Source organism: Hyperolius riggenbachi, chromosome 7 (assembly GCF_040937935.1).
Source record: "Hyperolius riggenbachi isolate aHypRig1 chromosome 7, aHypRig1.pri, whole genome shotgun sequence".
Lineage (NCBI taxonomy): Eukaryota > Metazoa > Chordata > Amphibia > Anura > Hyperoliidae > Hyperolius > Hyperolius riggenbachi.
The window spans coordinates 178,403,941-178,418,480 of record NC_090652.1 but is presented as its reverse complement, the minus strand read 5'-3'; the positions used below and the strand labels follow the sequence as shown (position 1 = coordinate 178,418,480).

Here is a 14,540-nt window from a genome sequence, read left to right as displayed (position 1 = left end):
GCCCTGCAGGATTTTAATCCATTGCGGTGTAATGTGTTTCCAATGGTTTTCTTGGTGACTGTGGTCCCTGCTACTTTGAGGTCATTCACTAACTCCTCCCGTGTAGTTCTAGGATGCTTTTTCACCTTTCTCAGAACCATTGACACCCCACGAGGTGAGATCTTGCGTGGAGCCCCAGAGCGAGGTCGATTGATGGTCATTTTGTGCTCCTTCCATTTTCGAACAATCGCACCAACAGTTGTCACCTTCTCTCCCAGCTTCTTGCTAATGGTTTTGTAGCCATTCCAGCCTTGTGCAGGTCTACAATTTTGTCTCTGACATCCTTGGACAGCTCTTTGGTCTTTCCCATGTTGGAGAGTTTGGAGTCTGCTTGATTGATTGATTCTGTGGACAGGTGTCTTTTATACAGGTGACTAGTTAAGACAGGTGTCCTTAATGAGGGTGACTAATTGAGTAGAAGTGTCTAACCACTCTGTGGGAGCCAGAACTCTTAATGGTTGGTAGGGGTTCAAAAACTTATTTCACTCAATGAAATGCAAATCAGTTGCTATCTTTTATATAAGGTTATTTTTTCGATTTTCCTTTTGATGTGCTATCTGCCACTGTTAAAATAAACCTACCATTGAAATGATACTGTTCTGAGACTTTTCATTTCTTTGTCATTGGACAAACTTACAAAATCAGTGAGGGGTCAAATAATTATTTCCTCCACTGTAGGTAGCCAGTATAATTGCCCCCAGTATAGGTTAGCTAGGTAAGTGCCTCCAGTATAGGTAGCCAGTATAATTGCCCCCAGTATAGGTTAGCTAGGTAGGTGCCTCCAGTATAGGTTAGACAGGGAGGTGCCCGCAGTATGGGTTAGATAGGTAGGTGCCCAAGTACAGGTTAGATAGGTAGGTGCCCCCGGTATACGTTAGATATGTAGGTGCCTCCAGCATAGGTAGCCAAGCACAGGGGCGGTGGAGAGCGGGCATAGCGCAGTTACAACTCACCTTCCCCGATCCCCGCATCCTCTTTCTTCCTCCTCCCAGGCTCTCCTCGCGTTGGTAACATGTGCCTACATCATCACAGTGGCCGCTGTTACCAATGCGACGGATGCCTAGGAGAGGAAGAAGAAAGAGGCTGCGTGTGTGCAAGGATCGAGGTAGGTGAGTTGTAACTCTGCTATGCCTGCTCTCCCCTGCCACTGCGCCCCCCCCCCCTCCCCTGCCGCTCCGTCCGGTGCCACGGGCGGTCAGACTATTCACACGCCCATAGAAACAGGCCTGTTAGGGATCACTATGGCACAAAGAGGAGGATAGAGGGAGGTACGCAGATGCTTTACGTGAGGCGTCATACAGGAGGACCACTTCATCAGGAGCTGAGCAGCAAATGAGGTAAGTGTCCACTTATATATCCCCTGGGGCAGGTGTGGCAATGGCAAATGGTTCCCAGCTATACAGCCATATCCCTGTGTAATGAATGTTGGAGCGTACAGAAAAGCGCCCATATGTTAAACGCCACCACGTGATGTTAGAGCGTTAGGGGAGCGGCAAGCATGGGGTGCGCTGAGTGTATCTGCACAAAACGCATCTACGCATGGGCGATTTTGGCCAGGCTAGGCTTGGAATGTACAGAAGTGAGTGTGTCTAACCTGTGTAATGTGGGGGGATGGGACTGTTGCGAGGTAATACAATTTAAAGGAAAAGGGAAGAGACTGCCAGTGCGGCTGGTGTATAACCATTCTGGAACGCTGAAGTTCCGCATGGTGTAAATACTGGCAGCCACAGTTCTCAAAAGTGTAGACTGGTTGGCTCTCAGTTAATCTGTTTTAAAGGGATACAGTATAATAAATTGGTTTTAGACAGCGCTGCGTAATATGTTGGCGCTTTATAAATACAATAAATAAATAAGCAGAGATTAACGAGATTCATGCATTAATACACAATCCTAATACATAAATATCAAGTCTTTGGAAGCGTGCAAAGCCAGAACGCTGAAGGTACAAGTGAGTGGGGCTAATAATAAATGAATTAGATGCTACCACTGCAAAAATGTATGCATGTGGATGCAAATAAATCATAAATAGTTACTGAATGGCTAAGATTTTAGATTATTAGTACTGGAGAAAGAAATCATCTGCCTCCCAAGACGATTGGGTGAAACTGTGGTGTTTTTCTACAACAATGCAGTACATTCAACATATTTTTTTCCAGTATTTCTTAATTATGGATATCATCCAGCAGTTTTTCCTTGGTTGGACACAGAGGGCCATATGCAATTCACTTTTTCACCTGTGTTTTCTCCTAGTAGATCATTTTTCATATTCGATTTAAAATAAGTTTACAGCACTTTTAAACTAAAAAAGGACCAAAAAGTAGGTTAAAAAATACTATCAAAATTATTCTGAGTATGTTGCAGAAGCGTTTGCAGTCTATTTCCAAGAACCTGTCTCTCCTTTAGACAACCTTGCAGGGGAACTCAAGAAAGAGGAAAGCGGTGTGATGGTAGGAAGATAAGAGAGTGTCCAGAATTTCAAGTTGGAGATCAAATGTGGATATCTACTTTGAATTTCAAGTTCTCTTCTAAAAAATTGGTCCTAGATTAATGGTCTAGTCTCTATTTGCCATAAAATCAATCCAGTAGCCCTCAAACTGGAGTTACCAGCCTATCTTCATTATTATCTTCTATATTCATCCTGTGTTTCATATACCTTGTTTCAAGAAGGAGAATCCTAACCACATTCCTGGCCGTTCTTCAGAACCACGTTCACCAATATAGGTTGAAGGTGAGGAAGAGTTTGAAGTGGAGAAGATCCTGCATTCCAGACATAAGGCTGGTACGGTTCAATAACTAGTTTAATGGAAGTGGAAAGGTATGGGGTGCCTTGGCACAATGGGAGCCCAAATAGTGCAATATGGAGAGTTCAATTGGTATTATATAATGGTAATGTAAAAACTACTCACAAAGGTAGGTTGCACAGGGGGCAACCGATCATTTATAGCAGGTGGAGATTTTGAACTCCACTCGGGTGTCCAAAAGGAGTGGATGTGGTCGCTTTCTTGCAAAAAAAAACACCTGCTTGCCCCCACACTGGACGATACCGTGTGGGGCTTGGAAGTGCACCCCCAAGCTGGAAAGCTCATGGGTGAATACAACACAATAGACGGAAGAGGCGCCCAGAGATTATAAAATGAGTTGTGTAAACACTACAATTGAGAAAGGGAGCTTACCTCAATAACGACAGTCACATGTCAACAAAAAATTGTTAGAACAGGCAACGTGTTTCGTAGGTCTGAGTCCACTTTCCCAGGGGCAATACCATGCCAAAGGGGTTTGGAGCCAGTGAATTGAGCGCCTCTCTAAATTGAGACCCCACAAGAACATTCATGCTCTCAGGTTGTTTAAGGCTTTCCACAAAGCATTTCCGTAGAAACCGGTTCTGCATGGCACCCTTAAGGTTGCCCTTAAGGAGGAGCAATGTTCTACTCACTGGTCCCAGGATTCAGTGCCAACTTCTCAGAATGCCATTCCCGGAAGTCTCGGCGTGGGCTCTAAGGAGCGTCCTAGGGTATTTAAACTGCTCAGTCTCGAGCAGCTGCGGCCTGTTTCCATGCCATCTGTGCAAACAGGAAAAAGCTTACCCTCAGCTCAACTGCCTTAAATTCATGTACCAGGGAGTCAACCAGCTCACACCTGGATCCTCATTAGGTGTGTATGCAGGGCCAGATTTCTGGAAAGGCCACGGCCTAGGGCGATAAAATTAGATAACATAAGAAGGGCGGCATGACTTGGAGAGAGAAGAGGTCATATGTCAAAGTAAATCATTTCTTCTGGTCCCGCAGCGCAGCCATCCAGTACCCTGCTCTGCACTAATAGCTGAATTCCAGAGTTCCCCAATCCCTGCATCTCTCTCTCACTTCCTGATGTGTTAAAACAATCAGGATGAATCATAATGGTCATCTGATAATCCATTCCTTTCTATGATGGACATACAGATCGATGTGAGAAATACCAGAGATTTACATTACAAAGCAGATAGAACTAAGTTCCGCTGAGTTTTAATGCAGGCATTCCCAAACATTAGTGAGCTCTGCAGTTTCTTCACCTCTTTTACAGCTTTGACACTGACCTCAGCAGTTGTTAATTTATCTAATCCTAATTTACGACTGTTTTTCTTTTTTTTCCCTAGCTAGCAGTGGTCTCTTCTGTTCCTTAGTTAACTCTTTCCTGACTCATTTTCTGTCCTCCAGCTCCTACCATCTATGAGACTGCAGGGTAAAAAATGCAGTTTTCTTCCCTTTCATTGCTAAATTGTCATTTTAAATGACACCTGAGCAGTGGTGCTCATCCAATATTTGGGTATCCAAACTACCCAGATAATCTGAACTTTTTCCACTATCCGAACTTTGAATAGCAATTCGGATATTTTTTAAAATCTGAATAGCACTGTCCGAGCAAACTCGGATTTCCCATCTGAGAAAGAGAGGGGGATTTTAAGTCCCCACATCATTAAAAAAAAACATGATGTTACATGCCTCATTAACCCTAAAAGACGTTTTAAAGGCAATTTAAATAAGCCTTGTTCAGACTTTGTTCCCGTATACTGTCAATATGTTAGAGCACACCACCATATGTACATTCAGCATTCAAAAGAGATGCATAGATTTTTCAGCAAATATAAATAAATGTCATTCAGATGCTTTAAAGTGGAGCTGAACTCTTGCACAGGACATAAGAAAAACAGAGATATGTACCATGTATGTATTTCGAGAGCCTGTCTAATTCCCCCTCCTCTGTGTCACAAGTTGTAATTTGATCTCTACACTGTCACCTGACTGCCACAACAGCTAAGCTCATTTGAAAGCACAGGATGTTAAAAATATGTCTGCTTCCATAAAAGCAGGAAGTAGACACACTGCAGATTTATTGCAGGATTTGTATCAGCTGTAACAAAGAAATGTTTTCTATTTAAAGGTTATGTTGTTGCGTATCTTTTAGAGCAGAGAGAAAGTTCTGGGTTCAGGTCCACTATAATTACAACAGAACATCCAAAGTGGGTCTTGATAGGATGTTTGCTACTTACCTGTTCTCTGTTTTGGATGGGCTTCTCTCCATTGCACTGCCCTGCCAGTTGCCACCTGTTGGTGGATCCGACTGCAGCCAGTCGCACAGAGGACAAAGAAGCAGCGCATGCGCTGGCCACTCGCGCTCCCTGTAATTTCTCGCTCCTGCCCATGGCAGGTACAGTGTTATGCATTCTTGACAAGTACCGGTCATACATCAGCGTCATTTCTCAAGTATGCATGCCCAGAACACTATCGGCTGCTGTGCACATTCGGGCAGGAGCGCAAATTACAGGAATTATTTGTTAAATGGGGGGCAGAGCAGCACAACTGAGATGAGCCCATTGAAACCAATGCTCACTAGTCAGAGTGTTGGACAATTTTTTTTTTTGGGAGGGGGGGGCGCTTGGTGACTGCAGGCCTAGGGCACTGGAAAGTACAAATCCGGCCCTGTGTGTATGTGGACTGCAACAAAAGAAAGACGGCTGGGTCTCGACCTGGATTTAAGCAAAATGTTGTGTTTTACTGCACCATAGTTACAAAAACCAACACACGACATTTTGGCCTGCGGCCTTTATCAAGTGTTACACAAAACTGAGCTCATGCTCACATATAAATCACATATCACATCATAAAACACACCCCAAAGGGCGGGCACATTCTTAGAGGGCTCTTAAAGCAACAGTACACCAGTCCATCCAGGTTATAGGAAATATCTCATATTACATTCTTCATTAAGTCCCTTAGGTGCAAGGGTTTCCAACTTATTAATCCACCTACTTTCCCTTCTTAGGAGTGCTGTCTCGTTGTCCATTCCTTCTCCTGTTGTGACTTTCTCCAATACACACCATCGTAAATCATTTACCATATGGTTGCATTCAAAATAATGCCTGCCTATAGGGGAGTCAAAATTTTTATCAGGGTCATTATAATATTTTCTGTACAATCTTATATCGCTACGATGTTCATTGACTCTCACTTTAATGGGTCTGGAGGTCTGTCCCACATAGCCTAACCCACAGGGGCACTTCAGAAAATAAATGACATTCGGAGTGACACAGGAAAAATTGCCAATAAGTTTTATTGCTGTGCCCCTCCTGGGATGTGCTACAGAGTCACCCTTAATGATGCTAGAACAATTCTGGCAACTAAGACAGGGAAATGTGCCTTTCTTTTTTGGCAAAAATGTCTCCAACTGCTTTGGATTCTTCTTTAAATCTACTCTCACCAGCTTATCCCTAATACTTTTCCCTTATCTGTAAACAAATCTAGGGGGGAATCAAGGTTGCCAACCCAATTTCTTATTTTTGCTGGACAAATTGGTCAAAAAATTTGGACACCCCAAGTTTTGGACGGACAGGGGCGGAGTCAGTAGCGGGCTTTTTGGGGAACTTCTTGTGATTTCGGGGGGAGAGAAATATAGCTTAACCACTTCCCGACCGCCGTATATACAATTGGTGGCCGGGAAGTGGACCCCGCAAGGACCGCCGTATTGACAAATGGCGGCGGTCCTTGTAGGGGCATGGGCGGAGCGATCGCGTCATCAGTGACGCGATCCTCCGCCTCCGCCTGGCGCCGCTCACCCGCTGCAACATCCCGCCGGCCATACGAAAGCGCCGGCGGGATGTTAACCCGACGATCGCCGCATACAAAGTGTATAATACACTTTGTAATGTTTACAAAGTGTATTATACAGGCTGCCTCCTGCCCTGGTGGTCCCAGTGTCCGAGGGACCACCAGGGCAGGCTGCAGCCACCCTAGTCTGCACCAAGCACACTGATTTCCCCCCCCCCTGCCCCAGATCGCCCACAGCACCCATCAGACCCCCCCCCCTGCCCACCCCCCAGACCCCTGTTTGCACCCAATCACCCCCCTAATCACCCATCAATCACTCCCTGTCACTATCTGTCAGCGCTATTTTTTTTTTATCCCCACCCTGCCCCCTGCTCCCTCCTGATCACCCCCCCACCCCTCAGATTCTCCCCAGACCCCCCCACCCCATGTACTGTATGCATCTATCCCCCCTGATCACCTGTCAATCACCTGTCAATCACCCATCAATCACCCCCTGTCACTGCCACCCATCAATCAGCCCCTAACCTGCCCCTTGCGGGCAATCTGATCACCCACCCACACCAATAGATCGCCCGCAGATCCGACATCAGATCACCACCCAAGTGCAGCGTTTACATCTATTCTCTCCTCTAAACACCCACTAATTACCCATCAATCACCCCCTATCACCACCTGTCACTGTTACCCATCAGATCAGACCCTATTCTGCCCCTTGCGGGCACCCAATCACCCGCCTACACGCTCAGATTGCCCTCAGACCCCCCCTTATCAATTCGCCAGGGCATTATTTACATCTGTCCTTCCCTGTAATAACCCACTGATCACCTGTCAATCACCCATCAATCACCCCCTGTCACTGCCACCCATCAATCATCCCCTGTCACTGCCACCCATCAATCAGCCCCTAACCTGCCCCTTGCGGGCAATCTGATCACCCACCCACACCAATAGATCGCCCGCAGATCCGACATCAGATCCCCACCCAAGCGCAGCGTTTACATCTATTCTCTCCTCTAAACACCCACTAATTACCCATCAATCACCCCCTATCACTGTTACCCATCAGATCAGACCCTAATCTGCCCCTTGCGGGCACCCAATCACCCCCCTACACGCTCAGATTGCCCTCAGACCCCCCCTTATCAATTCGCCAGGGCATTATTTACATCTGTCCTTCCCTGTAATAACCCACTGATCACCTGTCAATCACCCATCAATCACCCCCTGTCATGGCCACCCATCAATCATCCCCTGTCACTGCCACCCATCAATCAGCCCCTAACCTGCCCCTTGCGGGCAATCTGATCACCCACCCACACCAATAGATCGCCCGCAGATCCGACATCAGATCACCACCCAAGCGCAGCGTTTACATCTATTCTCTCCTCTAAACACCCACTAATTACCCATCAATCACCCCCTATCACCACCTGTCACTGTTACCCATCAGATCAGACCCTAATCTGCCCCTTGCGGGCACCCAATCACCCGCCTACACGCTCAGATTGCCCTCCGACCCCCCCTTATCAATTCGCCAGTGCAATATTTACATCTGTTCTCCCCTGTAATAACCCACTGATTACCTGTCAATCACCCCCTGTCACTGCCACCCATCAATCACCCCCTGTCACTGCCACCCATCAATCACCCCCTGTCACTGCCACCCATCAATCACCCCCTGTCACTGCCACCCATCAATCACCCGCTGTCACTGCCACCCATCAATAAGCCCCTAACCTGCCCCTTGCGGGCAATCTGATCACCCACCCACACCAATAGATCGCCCGCAGATCCTACGTCCGATCACCTCCCAAGTGCAGTGTTTACATCTGTTCTCTACCCTAAACACCCACTAATTACCCATCAATCACCCCCTGTCACTGCTACCTATCAGATTAGACCCCTATCTGCCCCTAGGGCACTCAATCACCCGCCCACACCCTCAGAATGCTCTCAGACCCCAGCCCTGATCACCTCGCCAGTGCATTGCTTGCATCTATTCCCCCCTCTAATCACACCTTGAGACACCCATCAATCACCTCCTGTCACCCCCTAACACACCTACCCATCAGATCAGGCCCTAATTTGCCCCGTGTGGGCTCCTGATCACTCGGCCAAACCCTCAGATCCCCCTCAGACCCCCTTCCGATCACCTCCCCAGTGCATTGATTGCATCTATTTTCCCCTCTAACCACCCCCTGAGACACCCATCAATCACCTCCTGTCACCCCCCTAGCACTCCTATCCATCAGATCAGGCCCAATACAACCTGTCATCTAAAAGGCCACCCTGCTTATGACCGGTTCCACAAAATTCGCCCCCTCATAGACCACCTGTCATCAAAATTTGCAGATGCTTATACCCCTGAACAGTCATTTTGAGACATTTGGTTTCCAGACTACTCACGGTTTTGGGCCCGTAAAATGCCAGGGCGGTATAGGAAACCCACAAGTGACCCCATTTTAGAAAAAAAGACACCCCAAGGTATTCTGTTAGGTGTATGACGAGTATATAGAAGATTTTATTTTTTGTCAAAAGTTAGCGGAAATTGATTTTTATTGGTTTTTTTTCACAAAGTGTTATTTTTCACTAACTTGTGACAAAAAATAAAATCTTCTATGAACTCGCCATACACCTAACGGAATACCTTGGGGTGTCTTCTTTCTAAAATGGGGTCACTTGTGGGGTTCCTATACTGCCCTGGCATTTTAGGGGCCCTAAACCGCGAGGAGTAGTCTAGAAAACAAATGCCTCAAAATGACCTGTGAATAGGACGTTGGGCCCCTTAGCGCACCTAGGCTGCAAAAAAGTGTCACACATGTGGTACCGCCGTACTCAGGAAAAGTAGTATAATGTGTTTTGGGGTGTATTTTTACACATACCCATGCTGGGTGGGAGAAATTTCTATGTAAATGGACAATTGTGTGTAAAAAACATCAAACAATTGTCATTTACAGAGATATTTCTCCCACTTAGCATGGGTATGTGTAAAAATACACCCCAAAACACATTATACTACTTCTCCTGAGTACGGCGGTACCATATGTGTGGCACTTTTTTACACCCTAAGTACGCTAAGGGGCCCAAAGTCCAATGAGTACCTTTAGGATTTCACAGGTCATTTTGCAACATTTGGTTTCAAGACTACTCCTCACGGTTTAGGGCCCCTAAAATGCCAGGGCAGTATAGGAACCCCACAAATGACCCCATTCCAGGACGAAGACACCCAAAGGTATTCCGTTAGGAGTATGGTGAGTTCATAGAAGATTTTATTTTTTGTCCCAAGTTAGCGGAAAATGACACTTTGTGAAAAAAAACAATTAATATCAATTTCCGCTAACTTGTGACAAAAAAATAAAAACTTTTATGAACTCACCATACTCCTAACGGAATACCTTGGGGTGTCTTCTTTCTAAAATGGGGTCATTAGTGGGGTTCCTATACTGCCCTGGCATTTTAGGGGCCCTAAACCGTGAGGAGTAGTCTTGAAACAAAAATGACCTGTGAAATCCTAAAGGTACTCATTGGACTTTGGGCCCCTTAGCGCAGTTAGGGTGCAAAAAAGTGCCACACGTGGTATCGCCGTACTCGGGAGAAGTAGTACAATGTGTTTTGGGGTGTATTTTTACACATACCCATGCTGGGTGGGAGAAATACCGCTGTAAATGGACAATTGTGTGTAAAAAAATCAAAAGATTGTCATTTACAGAGGTATTTCTCCCACCCAGCATGGGTATGTGTAAAAATACACCCCAAAACACGTTGTACTACTTCTCCCGAGTATGGCGATACCACATGTGTGGCACTTTTTTGCACCCTAACTGCGCTAAAGGGCCCAAAGTCCAATGAGTACCTTTAGGATTTCACAGGTCATTTTGAGAAATTTCGTTTCAAGACTACTCCTCACGGTTTTGGGCCCCTAAAATGCCAGGGCAGTATTGGAACCCCACAAATGACCCCATTTTAGAAAGAAGACACCCCAAGGTATTCTGTTAGGAGTATGGCGAGTTCATAGAAGATTTTATTTTTTGTCACAAGTTAGCGGAAATTGATTTTAATTGTGTTTTTTCACAAAGTGTCATTTTCCGCTAACTTTTGACAAAAAATAAAATCTTCTATGAACTCACCATACTCCTAACGGAATACCTTGGGGTGTCTTCTTTCTAAAATGGGGTCATTTGTGGGGTTCCTATACTGCCCTGGCATTTTAGGGGCCCTAAACCGTGAGGAGTAGTCTTGAAGCGAAATTTCTCAAAATGACCTGTGAAATCCTAAAGGTACTCATTGGACTTTGGGCCCTTTAGCGCAGTTAGGGTGCAAAAAAGTGCCACACATGTGGTATCGCCGTACTCAGGAGAAGTAGTATAATGTGTTTTGGGGTGTATTTTTACACATACCCATGCTGAGTGGGAGAAAGATCTCTGTAAATGGACAATTGTGTGTAAAAAAAATTAACAAATTGTCATTTACAGAGATATTTCTCCCACCCAGCATGGGTATGTGTAAAAATACACCCCAAAACACATTATACTACTTCTCCTGAGTACGGCAATACCACATGTGTGGCACTTTTTTGCAGCCTAACTGCGCTAAGGGGTCCAAAGTCCAATGAGCACCTTTAGGCTTTACAGGGGTGCTTACAATTTAGCACCCCCCAAAATGTCAGGACAGTAAACACACCCCACAAATGACCCCATTTTGGAAAGTAGACCCTTCAAGGTATTCAGAGAGGGGCATGGTGAGTCCGTGGCAGATTTCATTTTTTTTGTCGCAAGTTAGAAGAAATGGAAACTTTTTTTTTTTCTCACAAAGTGTCATTTTCCGCTTACTTGTGACAAAAAATAATTTCTATGAACTCACTATGCCTCTCAGTGAATACTTTGGGATGTCTTCTTTCCAAAATGGGGTCATTTGGGGGGTATTTATACTATCCTGGAATTCTAGCCCCTCATGAAACATGACAGGGGGTCAGAAAAGTCATAGATGCTTGAAAATGAGAAAATTCACTTTTTGCACCATAGTTTGTAAACGCTATAACTTTTACCCAAACCAATAAATATACACTGAATGGGTTTTTTTTAATCAAAAACATGTTTGTCCACATTTTTCGCGCTGCATGTATACAGAAATTTTACTTTATTTGAAAAATGTCAGCACAGAAAGTTAAAAAAATCATTTTTTTTCCAAAATTCATGTCTTTTTTGATGAATATAATAAAAAGTAAAAATCGCAGGAGCAATCAAATAGCACCAAAAGAAAGCTCTATTAGTGACAAGAAAAGGAGCCAAAATTCATTTAGGTGGTAGGTTGTATGAGCGAGCAATAAACCGGGAAAGCTGCAGTGGTCTGAATGGAAAAAAAGTGGCCGGTCCTTAAGGGGTAGAAAGCCCTAGGTCCTCAAGTGGTTAAGCAGGTGATTACTGCATAAGGCTCATGCGAAACAGCATTCCTGAACTGAGAAGTAAGATTGCCTAGATAGAGATTAGATAGATAATCTTTCAAATGTCTTTTTGGCATTATCAAAGTTACACCCAAAACTGAATAGAGAAACAAAAAAAAAAATGTTGTGAACAGATTTTATTCTTGTTAACAGCATTAACCACAGGCATTATTAAAAAAAAACATTGTTCAATAAGAACAAAACTGCGCTGAAATGTTAACAGAATGCCAAAAAGTTATTTTAAACAGCATTAACCTCAGGCATCAATGCAGAAACCAGTGTACCAGCAACATTGTTCAATAAAAACTAAATTGCACTGAATTCCTAATGGACCAGTACAGCAAAACAAGCAAGCAGTCCAAAATCTGACAGGTTTTGGACTAGTCCATCTAATGGCAGATTCTCAGGGTTTTCTTTGTTTCCAAAAGCATTCCCTAACTGTCACAATAGTAAGATACCAGTCACTAGCCAGACTCCTTACTTGCTAACACACCATTTTAAGCATTTGGTTTGAGCAAATGCATTTTTGAAAGTGCTTTTAAAAACAAACAAAACCCTATGAATCCCCCATGAGGAGATGTGCTAGTCCAAAATCCTGTCAGATTGTAACTGCTTACGTGTTTCAAACTGTAATGAGAGGGATATGGAGGCTGCCCTATTTCATTTTAGTTGCCTGGCTGTCCTGCTGATCCTCTGCCTCATGCTTTTAGCCATAGCCCCTGAACAAGCATGCAGCAGATCAGGTGTTTGACATTGTCAGATCTGACAAGATTAGCTGCATGCTTGTTTCAGGTGTGTGATTCAGACACTACTGCAGCAAAGAGATCAGCAGGAGCCAGGCAACTGGTATTGTTTCAAGAGGAAATATGGCAGCCTACATTTTCTTCTCATTTTAGTTGTCCTTTAACAGAATACCAAAATGTACAGTTTAGCAGCATTAACTACAGGCATTGTTCCATAAACTAGTTTAGCAACATTGTTCAATAACAGAAACTAAAGTGCATTGAACTGTTTACCAGCATTCAAAAGGTATTTAATACCATTATTTCCTTTATATAAAAAGGCATTATATAAAAGGTCAAGGAGATGCCAGGAATTCCAAGATGATGCCAACTGTATAGAACACTATGTACACTGTACACTGTAAACTAACCAATCAAGCAAGCAGCATTTGCACCATTTTCAATCTTCATAAAAAGTAGCATCAGATCAGCATTAGCATTCCATTGACCATTTCCTAGAATAACCGGAATGTTCAAAGAGAACAATATGTCACATTGACAATGATCAAAATAAACTCAACCAAAAACAGTCAATTTTCAACAGCAATAACAGTTTTTCCCTTAGCCACCACCTGTTTGATCAGTGTGCAACAAATATGGAGAAACCAAAAATGTCACCGAAACAGAGTAAAATTCTTAAAATGAGGTTTTAGGTTTGGAAATTACCATATACAATACACACGTAATTTGTTTTACTCAAGTGTTTTACTCAAGTGTGAGTGTCCAGTGCAGATACTCACTTAAAGGGAGCCTAAACAGAGGGATGTGGATGCTTCCTTTTAAACCATTCCATTTGCCTGGCACTGGCAGTCCTGCTAATCTTTGGCTGCAGTAGTGTCTGAATCACACACCTGAAACAAGCATGCAGCTAGTCCAGTCTGACTTCAGTCAGAGCACCTGATCTGCTTGTTCAGGGGCTGTGGCTAAAAGTATTAGAGACACAGGATCAGCAGGAGAGTCAGGCAACTAGTATTACTTTAAAAGGAAATGTTCATACCCTTCTCAGTTTAGGTTCTGTTTAAGTTATGCAGGTTCTGGGGAAACTCCTGTCCTCCAAGAGGTTCTGCAGTGGTTATATAAGTATGCATGCACACATGTAAAAAGAAATTAGAGACAAGACATACTTACCTTTTATTATACATACCTGGGGATTGCTCCAGCCCCATGGGCACAGATCGCTCGCTCCCACTACTGAGTCCTGTAACTTCCTCCTGTCACAGCCAGTCTGCACAAGAGAAGTGCACCCTCTACGTATCTCACCAGCGAGAGCTGGAGAAATACATAAATAGCCTCAGACTGGCAGCAACTGGAGGAAGTTATGGGACCCGGTACCAGAACTGCTGCGGGCAGTGGATGACGGCGGCGTGGGAGCAATCCGTGCACATGGGGCTGGAGCAAGCCCCAGGAGGTATGTATAAAAAGGTAAGTGTGTCTCATCTCTGGTACACTTTAAATTTACCAAGCATGGTACCATTGGCAGCCTTTCTGAGTCTGAGAATCCTTGTGGCAGTGGGCCTAGCTGTCAGGCAGTGGCACTAGTAGCACTCAGGGTAGGGAGGGGGGACCCAGCATCACCACCAGTGAAGTGACCAAACTGACTGACTCTCAGACTCACCGACACCCACTCGCTTGGTCATAGAATTCTGCTGCTGTGTGGCCTCTCTCTCTCTGGCTGGCAGCAGGTGAAAGCAGCACGCT

The 14,540-nt window shown here is 44.6% G+C and overlaps 1 protein-coding gene across 6 annotated transcripts in view; it reads right to left on the bottom strand.

The window, feature by feature from the left end:
* WDR75 (WD repeat domain 75) overlaps nucleotides 1-14,540 on the bottom strand; it is a 669,401-nt gene that overhangs the window by 48,364 nt on the left and 606,497 nt on the right. Inside the window, exon 19 of one of the 6 annotated variants that reach the window (XR_011022770.1) lies at nucleotides 5,826-5,939. The exons of the other annotated variants lie outside the window; for them this stretch is intronic. The gene's annotated coding sequence lies outside the window, so the exon portion shown is untranslated. The remainder of the gene's footprint in view (nucleotides 1-5,825; nucleotides 5,940-14,540) is intronic. 6 annotated transcript variants of the gene reach the window in all.